Here is a 15,727-nt window from a genome sequence, read left to right as displayed (position 1 = left end):
ATATGTTGACTGTTTCTTCAAAGGATTCAGCCAGTCCTCCATATTTTAGCCTTCTTACCTTTACTTATATAAAGATGTAACTGAGTGTCACTAAGTTTGGAGTCTTCTGGAGAATGTGTAGTGCTCAGGGGCTATGATTGATTCAGTGCTCAGAGAATAAATACATCTGATTCAGTACTTAGGTGCCAATCCTGGACCACCCATAAGAAGCCACAACAGGTGGTGCTCAGGGGCTATATGTCTTGCTGGGTGATAAGCTATTGCCATTGTCCTTAGCATGCAAAGCCAGTGCCTTAACCTGTGCACTGTCTCTCAGGCCCTATTGTTTACATTTTTTCCATCCTAGCTACCTTCTTAAGATTCATTCTTTTTTTTTAATAATATCTTTATTTAAGCACCATGATTACAAACATGTTTGTAGTTGGTTTTCAATTATAGAAAAAAAAAACACCACACCTTCACCAGTGCATTCTTGCCACCACCAATGCCCCCCATTTCCCTCCTTGCCCACCCTCTGCCTGTATTTGAAACTGGCATTCTATTTCTCTCACTCATTCTCGTTGATCCTTTTATTTTCTTCTGACCATATAATATCCATCATTTCATAGTTGACATCTGACCTGTATTTACCTTGCTTATTTACACATCTTTAAACACTCCTGTGGCTCTTTTTAGAGTAGTTTGTGAGAGGGTAAAAGAAATTGTATTTATTTAGTTTATCAGTCTAAAATTATTTTTAATAAAATAAAATGAATGAAAATTGTGGAGTTTGAATCTCATTTTCAATTGAAGATTAGTTATAAACCTGTACCTTAGTCCTTAAGATAATAGTAACACACTTGCCTTGAATGCAACAAAACTCAGCCCCTATAGGTATATGGTCTTCCAAGTCCTACCATGACTGACAACCAAGCACCAAGCCCAGAATAAGTCCTGAGCACTTGATTTATTTATTTGTTTTGTTGCTAGTTTTACCCCGAAAAATAAAAAACGGAAAAAATAGGAAAATCTATAAACATAACTGTTCATCCATTTGTGAAGAGAAAATATTCTTTTTTATTGGGAATAGTTATATGATTATTTTATGTTTCAAGTTATTGGCTTTGATAATAAGATCCCTATTTAACTTTAAAAGTTAAAAAGTCAGGGTTTCCTGGCAATAAGAAATGAAACCTTGATTCCATCCTTTAACATCTAATGAAACATTTCTATTAGATACTTTAGTTGAGAAACAAGTCTTCCTGAAATATCTAATGGACCATTCTTTACTAAGAATCCTCATCTTTGGGGAAAAAAATTGCAAAGGGTAAAAAAGGAAAGTACATTGATAATTTTAATGTTCATAATTAAAAGTACATAGGAATAAATAATGCAAACCCAGATAATTTTATGTGAGCTATAGATAGGTCTGATTCACTGCAACATTCATTATTATGGAAGCACCTTCAGAGTTTTATATCTCAAATTTTTTTTAGTTCAAAATTTTTGACCAAGAAAACTAATAAATTTAAAACAAAAACACCAATAATGGGTGATAAAGATGATTCAGTGGCTTACGCACCTAGCCAGCAATCATGAGGCTAATAGTGCAAGCTTTAGTACTATCTATCTGAGCAAAGGCAATCCTGACAAATCTGATGATCCAAATTACTAGCAAGAAGAGTCTGGAAGCACAAACTGGAATCAGGCGGCCACAAGTTCAATTTCTGGTCCCCTTATGTGTCTAGAAGTCCCTTTTATGTGATCTTTGAGAAGAAAAGAGGAAAAATGTATAGCAAATTAAGAAAAATAAATAAAGCAATTAAGATGTTCGTATCAAATGATAAACAAGATGGAAGCTCAATGGTTAATGAATTCAAAACTATGCTCAAATAATTATATCAAAAACCAAAATAATGTAGAGTTTTTATGTGTGGTTGACTGAAAACTGTCATTAGAGAGAGTTGGAAAATTTGACTAACAGTCACAGTTTTCGTTTTTTAGGAGGCAACTGCTGTGTCACAGTGTATAATAATTTAATTTTTTTCTTTTTGGTTTTTGGACCACACCTGGCAGAATTCAGAGGTTATGTGTGGCTCTGCACTCAGAAATCACTCCTGGTGGGCTTGGGAGACCATATGGGATGCTGAGGATTGAATCCAGGACAGCCAAATGCAAGGTAAACACCCTGTCATGCTGTGCTATTGCTCCTGCACCATGACTTATTTTTGTAGAACAGTAAAATCTAATCTTTTCAAATTTGAAAAGTTCCAGATATTTTAATCAGTCAAATTAGATTGCTAATTATATTCAGAAAAGCTGGAAAATTACCTGTAAAAATGTATATAGGTCAGTAAAAAGCCCTATGAAGAAAGGGGACTGATAAGTCTATGTCATTAGAAGCACTAAATAATAAATGAACTAAGTATTTATCTCATTAAATCTTAGAAACATAGAAGAACAAAAAAGTTCCAGGGAAACCCATTGAAAAAGTATCCCAAAAAAGTTAATATAAGGTTTCTACATAATTAAACAAAATGAGAAACTAATCAGAAAAAGTACTTTACAGGACCAGAGTAATGGTACAGGGGTTAGAGCACTTGCCATGCACAAGGCCAACCTAGATAAGATCTCTCACATCCCTTATAATCCCCTGATCCTGCCAGGAGTAATTTCTGAGTGCACCTCCAGATGTGGCCCCCAGATAAATGAAAGTGAACTTTTGATTAGACTAATAGCTATATAATTTTAAGAATACATGTGAATAATAAATATATGTGCCTATATATTTAATTTTTATAATGAGGATTGAAGCAATGAGAATATACTTAACCAATTATATGTATAGATGTTTGAAAATTGGAAGAAAATAATGGTATTGTATAAAACATAAAATGTTCTATTGGCTATAGAAAATATTTCAAAACATACTAAAAATACAGATACTAACAACTGAAATTCAGTAACAGTTTCTAGCTCAGATTTTAAAATAGAAATTTTTTTTTCAAATAGTCCAAAAGATAATGCTGAGGTTACTTGAATTCTTTTTGAGTTAGAGAAAGGAATGTTACAGAAACCAACATAACACCAAATCTAAAATCTAATACTTCACTTATTAATTAGGAATGGATGTTGGATATATTAAACATTTAAATCATAGATAGAATTTTTAAAAGGACATTAACTTTATAATCTCAGCATAGGGAATACATTAGTAAGCATAATCAAAACCCAATAAGCTAAAACACAAGCGGAAATTTGGTTACTTTAGAATGAAAATGCTTGCTATATAAAATAAATAAAAGCAGTCAACAAAAAAGCAAGAATAAACAGAAAGTTTTTCACATTCATTTTTTCATTTATTTTATAAATAATATTATGAAACAAAGTTTTACAAATCAATACCAAAGCCGATATTGAGAGATCAAAATTGAAAACAATAATTCAAATATGCAAGTTTCAACATTTTTTATCCTCATTTAATTTTATTTATTTATTTTTTGTTTTGTTTTTTTGTTTTTGTTTTTTTGGTTTTGAGTCACACCTCGGCAGTGCTCAGGGGTTACTCCTGCCTCGATGCTCAGAAATCGCTCCTGGCAGGCCCAGGGGACCATATGGGATGCCAGGATTTGAACCACTGACCTTCTGTATGTAAGGCAAACGCCTTACATCCATGCTATCTCTCCAGCTCCCTCATTTTATTTTGTTAACATTTTTCTGGCATCATTTTTTAAGTAGCAACAAATTTGAAAACACCTTAATCTTTTTTTTTTTTTGTGGTTTTTGGGTCACACCCGGCAGTGCTCAGGGGTTACTCCTGGCTCCATGCTCAGAAATTGCTCCTGGTAGGCATGGGATGTCGGATTTGAACCAATGACCTTCTGCATAAAAGGCAAATGCCTTACCTCCATGCTATCTCTCCAGCCCCACCTTAATCTTTTTATACATGTGAGTAGTTTTAAGAATCCCTTTGATGTGCCTTTTAGCCATTTTTATTTCTTTTTATTTTCAAAGTGTAGGTTCATTTCTTCTCCCCATTTTTTGATGGGGTTAGATGGTTTCTTCTTGTAAAGTTCTCTCAGTGCCTTGTATATTTTGGATATTAACCCCTCATCTGATGAGTATTAGGTAAATAGTTTCTCCCACTCAGTGGGTGGCTCTTGTATTCTGGGCACTATTTCCTTTGAGATGCAGAAGCTTCTCAGCTTAATATAGTCCCATCTATTTATTTCTGCTTTCACTTGTTTGGAGAGTACTGTTTCCTCTTTAAAGATACCTTTAGTTTCAATGTCATGGAGAGCTTGGCCTACATGTTGTTCTATATACTTTATGGTTTCTGGTCTAATATCTAGGTCTTTAATCCATTTGGATTTTACCTTTGTACATGTTAACTGGAGGTCTAAGTTAGCTTTTTTATAAGTGGCTAGCCAGTTGTGCCAACACCATTTATTGAAGAGGCATTCCCTGTTCCATTTAGGATTTTTTGCACCTTTATCAAAAATTAGGTGACTGTATATCTGGAGAACATTCTCTGAGTACCCAAGCCTGTTCCACTGATCTGAGGGTCAGTCTTTATTCCAATACCATGCTGTTTTGATAACTATTGCTTTGTAATACAGTTTAAAGTTGGGGTAAGTAATACCTCCCATATTCCTTTTCCCAAGTATTGTTTTAGCTATTCGTGGGTGTTTATTGTTCCAAATAAATTTCAGAAGTGTTTGATCCACTTCTTTGAGAAATGTCATGGGTATCTTTAGAGGGATCTCATTAAATCTGTACAAAGCTTTGGGGAGTATTGTCATTTTAATGATATTAATCCTGCCAATCCAAGAGCAGGGTATGAATTTCCATTTCTGTGTGTCTTCTCTTATTTCCTGTAGCAGGGTTTTATAGTTTTCTTTGTATAGGTCCTTCACATCTTTAGTCAGGTAGACTCCAAGGTATTTGAGTTCATGTGAGACTAATGTGAATGGGGTTGTTTTCTTAATATCCATCAGTAATCACATCACTCCACATCACTAATCATCAGGGAGATGCAAATCAAAACAACTATGAGGTACCATCTCACACCACAGAGATTGTCAAACATTAGAAAGAATGAGAACAAGCAGTGCTGGTGGGGATGTGGAGAGAAAGAAACTCTTATTCACTGCTGGTGGGATGTCATCTGGTCCAACCTTTGTGGAAATTGATATGGAGATTTCTCCAAAAGCTGGAAGTTGAGCTCTCATTTGATCCAGCTATACCACTCCTAGGGATATATCCTAGGAACACAAAAATACAATACAAAAATCCCTTTCTCACACCTGTATTCATTGCAGCATTGTTTACAATAGCCAGACTCTGGAAACAGCCTAGATGCCCTCAATAGATGAATGGTTAAAGAAACTATGGTACATATACACAATGGAATGTTATGCAGCCATCAGAAGAGATGAAGTCATGAAATTTTCCTATACATGGATGAATATGCAATCTGGTATGCTGAGTAAAATAAGTCGGAGGGAGAGAGAGAAACACAGAATGGTCTCACTCATCTATGGGTTTTGAGAAAAATGAAAAACATTTATGTAATGATTCTCAGAGACAAAATAGAGGAGGACTGGAAGGTCCAGGTCCTGACATGAAGCTCACCACAGGGATTGTTTATTGCAGTCACAAAATAATTACACTGAGAACTATCATAACAAAATGTGATTGAATGAGGGAAGTAGAAAGCCTGTCTAGAGTACAGGCCAGTGTGGGGTGGGGAGAAAGGACACTTGGAATATTGGTCATGGGAATATTGGTCATGGGAAAAAAAAATATATATATATATATATACACACATATATATATATATATTAAAAAATCAAAAAGAAAAAGAAAAAGATAAGATAAGGCCTTCTAATTCTTACCACAGGCTGTGTTCTTTACACTGAGTTTATAGAAAGAGGAGGTACAGTAAATGCACTCCATATATACCTCAACCCAGGCCCTTTGCCTGGTCTGTATTGTGAATTGGGGGACAAAAAATAAAGAATCCCTTTGATATAGGCCGGAGAGATAGCACAGCGGTAAGGCATTGGTTTGGCACGCAGCAGTTGATCAGGCATCCCATGTGGTCCCTAAGACTTCCAGGAGCGATTTCTGAGCACAGAGCTAGGAGTAACCCCTGAGTGTTTCTATGTGTGACCCCAAAACCAAAACAAATAAACCAAAAAAAAAAAAACAAAAAAAAAAACAGAATCCCTTTGATAGCAACAAGAAATAAAATGGGAAATTTTGTTTTTCTTTAAAAAAAGTTGATAATGAATATCTATACATCTAACCAAGATATTAATATCGCTTGATTTAATATTAGATTATTTTGCAAGCATTTAGTAGTTTCTTTTAAATATGTTTTACATTTCTTATCCTTTTATTGTTGTTTATTTGTTTTCAGGCCACATCTGACAGCGCTCTGGGGTTATTCCTGGTACTGAAAAGGGAAGTCATTACCCCACCCCCACTAACCTTGACAGATGTCTCGCCCTTAGGGAAGTCATCATTACCCCTCCCCCACCAACTTTAGCAGATGTCCCGCCCTTAAGGAAGTCATTACTGCCCCTTCTCCTTCCCCCTTCTTAGGGTATATAAGAAAGAACGTAGAACGCTACGTGGTCCTTTTGCCTCTGTTCGGTTTTGAATACGCAATGCACCCTGGCTGGCCAGAATAAAGACCCCACTTGAGCTTTTGCCTGCGTAACCATCTTTTCATTTCTACACATTGGAGCAGTTTCTGGACTGCTGGACCTTTTATTGGCAAGCCAGCCAGGAGTCCTTGATCTGTCTGGAGCAGAGTGGTGAACAGATTACTCGATGGGTTCTAAGCAGTGTGTCCTGTGTTGTTGGTTGTAATTTGATGTGTGTTGAAATAGAAATAGGGAAATGGTTGCGTAATCGAAGGCTTGAGAGTCTCCACTCGGCGTGGATTCAGGGTGGAATTAAGAGTTCCCTACTTGATGTGGAATCTGAGTAGTAGCAGACTTTGTGACTGAGTGTTCAAGTCCCCTACTCGACAAGGAATCTGAGTAGTGGACCCGGAGAGATAGCACAGTGGCGTTTGCCTTGCAAGCAGCCGATCCAGGACCTAAGGTGGTTGGTTTGAATCCCGGTGTCCCATATGGTCCCCCGTGCCTGCCAGGAGCTATTTCTGAGCAAACAGCCAGGAGTAACCCCTGAGCACCGCAAGGTGTGGGCCCCCCCAAAAAACAAAACAAAACAAAACAAAACAAAAAAAAGGAATCTGAGTAGTAGTGAGCTGACTAGCTCTTGTGCTATAGGTCACAACCCTGGAGGCACCCCAGGAGGTCCTTAAAAGCAGTGGGAAGACATTCCTGGGGCTGCTGGGAGAGGTTATCTGCCTGTGATTTGTGGAGTTCAACAAGCTTGGTTGTTATTGGCATTGCCATCTGTTTTGGATTTATTGTTGGTATTTACAGTCGAGAATTAATGTGTGAATTTTACAGTTGTGCCTCTGAATGTTCCTTTGATTCCTCTCTGACTGCCTCCTTTGTCTGTTCACCTTCGTCGCGATTCTATAAGTTTGATTTCTTCCCATTTTCTTTTTCTATGGTTGTATTTCAAATTGCACTTCTCAGCCAGAAAATTTCAATACTTTTATTGGGTTGCTTGCCCTTCATATTGTCATAGGCTCTGGAATATTTTTTCTCCTAGTGATTTGCTGTATTAACCACTGTGATAGAAAATTTCAAACTCGCTAGAATGAGGCAAAGTTAAACTACCCCACTTAATCTGACACTAGAACATTGGGCAGAAATTACTTGAATGCATTCGTTGGGGTTGTTCCAGTGTGGCACCACTGTCTGTCTGTTTTTGTCTGTGGTTCTTTGTGTTCTATGATTTCTTTGTCTGACCATGGAAAGAAACTCTAGGGGCCACCTCTCCTCAGGTCATTGTGTGTTAAGCCGGCTTTGTTATTCTATGGACATGGCAGAGGGTGTCAGAGATCGCAAACCCCAGATTTCTCAATGGCCATTGGAGATAAATTTTCCCTGGAGAATTTCTGGACTTTGCAACCACCCAACTTTTCTGCCATGTGTTAAGGCCAGAAAGAAATGGGGCTAACTAGCCTCTTTTTTTTTTTTTACCTGAAGAAAATAAAAGTGCTTTTTAACTCTCCAGCCTGAAGGAATTCACTGAGCCCCCAGGGAAATGGCTATTGTGCTCCTGGACTCACCTGGTTGGGAAATGTGGCTGTAGGCAAAGTAATCCCAGTGGGTCTTTTACATATCAAAGAAAAATTTAGCAAATGGTTTGGAAGTCAGGAAAAATTTTTTTGAGTGTTTAAATTTCTAACTTAAAGGTTTCTTAAAATGAACAATTGAAAAAAAAGATGTTGCAGATTATTGTGGTGGCTTTTTAACAATATTGTTAACTTTGTGAATGCATATTATTGTTACAGTATCTCAATTCCATGTCGAATTTATCTCACCAAACTTAGTGGTGGATTTTAATGTGGCTTAATGTGAAAATCTTGATGGTACTAGGTTGTGAATACCTAAAGAAAAAGGAATCAATAAAATTTGATCCTGCTAGGTGCAAAAATATTCAGCAAAGTAATTCTAAAATGGCAGCAGACAATTTAAAGCTCTGTTCCTAGGGCCCTAATGCTAAATTCTAGTCTGAGTTTGGTGCATGTGGTGGTTTTCAGCAGCAAAACCACTCCCAAAGGATGAGTGGAGAAGTTTAAAAAAAAAGAGAGAAGAGAAGAAGGAGTTGAAAGGTAGAGCATTTGCCTTGCATGCAGAAAGGAAAGTGGCTGAATACAAAAAGCTTAAGGATGTGCAAAAGATAAAAAATGTGTACTAGGAAAAATCTGTATAATCAAACTAAATGATTATTATTAATATGCATTTAGGTTAACATAAAAGAAGTGTAAATATTTTTAAGCATGTTCTGCCAGAAGTAATGAGCACTCATTCTTTCTGGTTTTCAGAATTAATTTATGTAACGTGAATTGCTGGTGCCTTCTGCCAGTAAACCGAGGCCAGAAAACTAAGTAAACTTCTATATGTAGAGTTAAGCATGATTAAAATATTATTTTATAATTTTTCACTATTCGCTACCAAGAACATTAATATTTATATCACAAGAGGCTTTGTAAAAATGGTCATGGTTTTAAGGATCAAAAAAAATATTAAAGATTTCATTGTGAAAAAATTCTAGAATTTTCTGTGCAAATTTAAGTAATATTTGCTTTTTCTCTTTTCCTAGAATCTTTTAGTCCCATTTTATGTCACGGCATCATGTTGCTTTGCACAAGATACAAGCAGATGGCTTTCTTCTCTGCATGAGGCGTGATCCCCATGCAGACAGAAAATCCTAAAATTAGTGAGGGAACCCAAGCCCTCTTTCAGAGGAATAATTGGAGTTGAGGTGGTATGACAAGCAGGCAACCTTAAGCATTTGGCTGTAAAGACTGGAAAAATACCGAGATGAATGGCCTGAGTAAGAAAATTGAAGATTTCCTAGAAGATTCTGGAGCAGCACTAACTGACCACAGCCTGTGGGCCCTGCTCTCACCCTCCACCCTCAATCTCAAGAGAAAGAGGATTCGAGGTCAGTCTCTTTCAAACCTGAAGAGGAGTAGAACAGACAGATCACCTCTGAAAATTTCTACAGAGGGTGAGATGCCCACGGCCAGCCACAAGATCCTCATGCTGAACTGACCAACTCATTAGCCAAACCTGAGTGACTGTGATGTGATAAACCTGCTGTGTCTACAACCTATCCTCAGAAAAGCTCTATAAGTAATGGGGGTGCCCCAGTTGGAGATTTCTCTAACAGTGCTGTATATGTGCAAAGGAAAAAGCTAAGTTATTCAAATACCTGGTAAGGTACAAGGTATAGGTGGAGAGAAAAACTATTTTTGTAGCTAATTAAAATTCTAGTGGGCCTGGGCCCGGAGAGATAGCACAGCAGCATTTGCCTTGCAAGCAGCTGATCCAGGACCAAAGGTGGTTGGTTCGAATCCCGGTGTCCCATATGGTCCCCTGTGCCTGCCAGGAGCTATTTCTGAGCAGACAACCAGGAGTAACCCCTGAGCACCGCCGTGTGTGGCCCAAAAACCAAAAAAAAAAAAAAATTCTAGTGGGCCTAACTTAAAACCCACGTCTTTGAAGTAACTTATGTGAAAATGTTCTTACTAGTTGTACTGAACCAGATTATAAACTGTAAAAGCAAACGTTAGTCTGACTAAAGTAACTCAGAGCTGTGTTTATTGATAATGCTATACTGCTTTGTTTTCTGTTGTTTAATTTGTGCTATCATTACAGACAATAAGGATAGCTGTGCCATTCAAGTTGTACTATTACTGCAAAAGACCTGATTGGGTTAAGTAATATTCCCCTGTCTAATTGATCTGATCCTTTTCAGGTGTTAAGACTACAAAAGTGAACCAGTTAACTGCTCCTTTAGGGAAATATGAGATTTCATCCTATCTAGAGATTGAGACTACAGTCCCATGCCAGCCTGAAGTAGCTACAAAAAATTTATCTTTGACCATGTTCCCTTTAATGACTTCTAGGGTGATGAAATCTCTAGGAAAAACATGGAGAAAAAATGGTCATCAGAAAAAGCTATGATGGAAATAAGGGGAAAAGAAAGATCACAGGAATTAATAAGCCAAGTTAACAATTAAAGATAATATTATGCCTATCTATCCCAGAGGTTGAAGCAAGTAGCGAAAATTAACCAACCCTAACATTTAACAAAAATGGGTAGTATAAGGAAAGAAGCAAAAATTGTGCTTCCCTTGGTAATGTTAAAGGTAAGAAAATTATTACTAAATATGAAATTTCTTCATCTCTGTCTAATCCAGTGCAGGAAAGGCAACTGAAGTTTAGGGCTCTATTGTTTTCTCTCTACACCAGGGGTCCTCAAACTTTTTAAACAGGGGGCCAGTTCACTGTCTCTCAGACCATTGGAGGGTCTGACTATAGTAAAAACAAAACTTATGAACAAATTTTTATGCACACTGCATATATATTATTTTGCAATGAAGAAACAAAACAGATACAAATACAATATGTGGCCCATGGGCCATAGTTTGAGGACCACTGCTACCCCAACAGCCCTTTTAAGTTGCAGGATTAAAGAAGAGAATGCAGAAACCTCCTTATCTTCATGGTGAAATTCACAGCTGAAACAAGAAGAAAGCCCTGAAGCTCCAGCTGAGTCAGCTCATAGGACCAGAACAAAAGACAGACAGTCCAGACAGTCCTGGTCTTCCTACAGCAGCAACCATATAGCGCTCCCCCCTCAGTGCGAATGCTTTCTAAGCCTTATGATGTTTTTTCTCCCCATTCCACTCCTCTAGCAGCTCGTCTGGCCGCCATCATTGCCCTACAAAGCCAAATCTGGAAGGGACTCAGACAGGCATATGAACCCGGAGAACTGACAGTGCCTCACCCCTTCAAGTCGGGAGACCAGGTCCTGGTGAGATGGCACCACTCGCAGACACTAGAGTCTAGGTGGAAAGGACCTGTCATCCTTCTGATAACCCCAACTGCTGTTAAGGTGGATGGCATTGCTTCCTGTGTTCACGCCTCCCATCTAAAACCTGTCCCTGCTGATCTCATCCATGATGAGTGGAAAGTGGAGCACACTGAGAATCCCCTCAAGATTCGGGTCTGGAGGGCACTTCAGCCCTGATGCGCTCACTGACTCTAACAATGCTCCTCCTGGCACTTGCTGAGGGAGGACTCGATCAGGCCATACACCCGGATGAGCTGGTAATAAGACTATATGGAAACCCCTGTGACTGCAGGGGGGCTATCAACTCAACAGTAGGCTTCTGAACACTCGATCAATAGACTGTGGAACTAGAACCGCTTACCTCCTGTCCCCTACTTCTTCCCATGTGGGGGGGGAGCTGGAATGGGTGTGTAAAGCAAAACCTCAGCCTTTGCCTCCCTCTTCAGGGGGAAAATGCCCCACTGGATTTGTGGAGCTTAATCAAGTTCACTCCTGGTGCTATAGGGAGTATCGAGAGTGTACCAAAAATAATAAGGCATATCTGGTGGCCAAGCTCACCAAAACTAACAGGGGGATCAGGGGAGGGGGAATGGACAGTTAATAGCCATAAGTCCCCCTGTGGAGCTGCGAGTTGCATGGCCAAAGTGGGAGACTTGGTCTGTTGGCCCCTAAAGGCACCCGTTCACATCTCGGATGGAGGGGGGCAACAGACCAGGAAAGAGAGAAGGAGGCCATAGACTGGGCTACAAAGGTGGTGAAGACCCTAATGCCTAAGTGGCCCCGACATCCCTCCCTCCGACCCCGAATGCCTGCTGAACATCCTAAAAGAAACTTACAAACTTCTTAGCTGCTGATTGTTGGCTTTGTATGAAGAAGGGGGAAAATTGGCCTCTGGCTGTCCCTGTCCAACTAGGTAATCTAACCTTTGCTTCTTTTAGTTGTAAGGTAGTCAGTCCCTTTTAGCTTTGAATCTTCTGTTTGCTATTTGCATAATGGCACCGAATCTGTAGACATGGGTCAGGTAGAAGCCGCTCAGTGCTCAGAAGTCCTACCTGCCCCTTGCCAGCCCAGGGTGCTTACCTCTGGGACAGGTATGGATATGTGGGGGGAAATTTGGGTTACTCTCTTTTACCCCAAAACTGAACTGGAATTTGTGCCCCAGCATTAGTACTTCCCAACAATGACATCATCCCAGGGACATAGCCCATCCCTCTGCCTAGCATAGATCTCTTAGGTGGTGCTCCTCTGTCTTGACGAGCTGTGGCACTCCTGCCCTACTGGTAGGGCTCAGGGTAGCAGGTGGATTAGCGACTGGGGGAGCAGGGCTAGCAATATCAATAGACAGGTATGACAAACTCTCACAAAAGTTAATTTCAGATGTGGAGACGGTATAATGATCTGCAGGACCAGCTCAACTCCGTGGCTGAAGTAGTATTACAAAACAGGCGAGGGTTAGATTTAATCTTGGCAGAGAAAGGAAGGCTTTGTGTGGCCTTCCAAGAAAAATGTTGTTTTTATACTAACAAATTGGGAATAGTGCAGGACAAAATCAGACACCATCAAGAGGAGCTGGCCAAAAGAAGAAAGGAGCTATTAGACAGTCCCTTATGGTCTTTATGGGGTGGTATCCTCCCCTATCTAATACCCCTACTGGGATCCCCTATCATACTGGCTTCTACGATTAGAAGCCTTTCTACAAGAAGTGGGGATTGAAAAGAAAAGTCATTACCCCCCCCCCCCCACCAACCTTGGCGGATGTCTTGCTCTTAAGAAAGTCGTCGGGGGCCGGGCGGTGGCGCTGGAGGTAAGGTGCCTGCCTTGCCTGCGCTAGCCTAGGACGGACCGCGGTTCAATCCCCCGGCGTCCCATATGGTCCCCCAAGTAGCCAGGAGCAACTTCTGAGCGCATAGCCAGGAGTAACCCCTGAGCGTCACAGGGTGTGGCCCAAAAACCAAAAACCAAAAAAAAAAAAAAAAAAAAAAAAAGAAAGTCGTCACTACCCTGCCCCCACCAATAACTTGTATTACCTTGGCGGATGTCCCACTCTTAAGGAAGTCGTCACTGCCCCTTCTCCCTCCCCCTTCTTACATAAGAACGAACGTAGAATGCCACGTGGTCCTTTGCCTCTGTTGGGTTTTGAATACCAATGTACCCTGGCTGGCCAGAATAAAGACCCCACTTGAGCTTTTGCCTGAGTAACCGTCTTTTCATTTCTTCTTGTCGGAGCAGTTTCTGGACTGCCAGACCTTTCAGTACTGCACTCAGAAATCAATCTTGGCAGGCTCCGGGACCATATGGAATATTGTGGATCGAACCCAGATCTGTCCTGAGTTGCCATTTGCAAGGCAAATGCCCCACCACTGTGCTATCTTTTCAGCCCCCTACATTTCTTATTCATTGGAAATGTATGGTATTACTGAGAGATCTTGTATACAGCTGTTGATATTTTAAATCTTATCAGAATATTTTTATCTGATGATTGGTTGTTTGATGAATTCAAATAAATTATTTGTACAAAATGATATGCAGTTTCTTCATTGTCAAGATTTTTAAAAAAACCTTTGAGTTGATTATGACCTCTAGCAAAATATGTGTTGAGAAGTGCTCCTGTTTTGCACTTCTTACTTTATGAGAATATACCAACTAATCCACCATTAAATATAATATTGAATATTGAATTAATATTTTTATTTTATGCTGACAAGATTTTTAATTTATATATAATGATTTTCATGAATTGTATCAAAATGGGATGAGAGCAATATAAGTACAGTCAGTACAGCCTGCATGTAGCAAACTGGGGTTTAATCCCTGGTATTATATGTGCTACCAGAAGTGATCCCAGAGCAAAGAATCAGGAGTAATTCTTGAGCACAGGATTAAAAAGGAAAAAATGGTTTCATTTTAAATTATTTTCCCTCTTGTTGCTCAGTTTTATCGTGGTAAATTGCATAAGTTGCTTCCAGTCACATGGAGGTATTTACCAGTCATGATTGATTCATGACGAGAATTACATTTTCTTTTTATTTCTTTTTTCTTTTGTTTGTTTCTTGGGCCACACCTGACAGTTTTCAGGGCTTAATCCTGGCAGTGGATCCAGGATCACTCTTGGAGGTACTCATGGGATCAAATGTAATCCTGTGGATAGAACCTGTATAGACTGTGTGTAAAGCAAGTGTCCTGTCCTCTGTACTATTTATCCAGCATCTTATTTTAAAATATATTAAATTTAAAACTATTTTACTCTACATTTTAATTTTTGTAAGGGAGAATTCTTATTTTGGATTTTTTTCTGTTTAGAGTTAATGTATGTTCCTTTGTGGAGAGTAGAAATAATTTCCTCTTTTGTTACAATTGAATAAAGTAAGAGACAATAGGAATTGGCTTTTATTCACTTGATAGGAGACATTCATAATATTATCTGGGTTTTCTATTAAAGATAAAGGTTTCAGAGTGTCTTTCATTAGTTTTGAACAATTTGGTTTTAGTGATTCATTAAACAATTTTTCAATAAATGTATGGAGTATTTTTATAAATTTTTGTATTTATCAGATTAAAACTGCAGCAAAACAATTTTATGAATTTAAGCTCCAAATACTTGTTTCTCTCTTCTTTCTGTTGCTTATCATTCTCCTTTATTTCCCAATATTATTGGGACAATTACTAATTAAACCTGCTTTTTTTGTTTGTTTGTTTGTTTCTTGGGCCACATCTGTTGATGCTCAGGGGTTACTTCTGGCTATGTGCTCAGAAATCGCTACTGGCTTGGGGGAACCATATGGGATGCCAGAAATTGAACTGAGGTCTGTCCTGGGTCAGTCAAGTGCAAGGCAAATGCCTGCCGCTGTGCCACAACTCTGGCCCCTGCTTAATTTTTTTTTTAAAACAGTTAATACTCTTAGTGAATAATCCCAAGTTTTTCTTTTGGGGGGCTTCTAGTTAAATTATTTTATATTTGTTTTGTTTTTATTAATAATACATGTAAAATTAGAGTTTTCTCTGATTACTACTTTGGCCACATTATATAGTTTTTTAGGTACATTGATTTTTCTGTCTAGTTCTCAATAATTTTAAGACTTATGCTGTCACATATTTATTAAATGATAGTTTGGATATTTTGTATGCATGTGGATTTATAGTTTGAATGCATATTTTTCTTTTTAAGTATTATGTACATCAGCTGTGTCTTAAATTTTAAAAATTGTTCTTTGTTCCTATTTTGCAGTCT

The 15,727-nt window shown here is 38.6% G+C and overlaps 1 non-coding gene across 1 annotated transcript; it reads left to right on the top strand.

Moving 5' to 3' along the window:
• The first annotated feature begins 5,859 nt into the window (after positions 1–5,859).
• On the top strand, positions 5,860–5,992 carry LOC126007831 (small nucleolar RNA SNORA51). Its single transcript, XR_007495312.1, has one exon. It is a non-coding gene; the product is annotated as a small nucleolar RNA SNORA51 (small nucleolar RNA).
• The last annotated feature ends 9,735 nt before the right edge of the window (positions 5,993–15,727 follow it).

This window comes from Suncus etruscus, chromosome 4, assembly GCF_024139225.1.
Source record: "Suncus etruscus isolate mSunEtr1 chromosome 4, mSunEtr1.pri.cur, whole genome shotgun sequence".
Lineage (NCBI taxonomy): Eukaryota > Metazoa > Chordata > Mammalia > Eulipotyphla > Soricidae > Suncus > Suncus etruscus.
The sequence above is the reverse complement of the archived record's forward strand: the minus strand, read 5'-3'. Positions and strand labels throughout refer to the sequence as shown.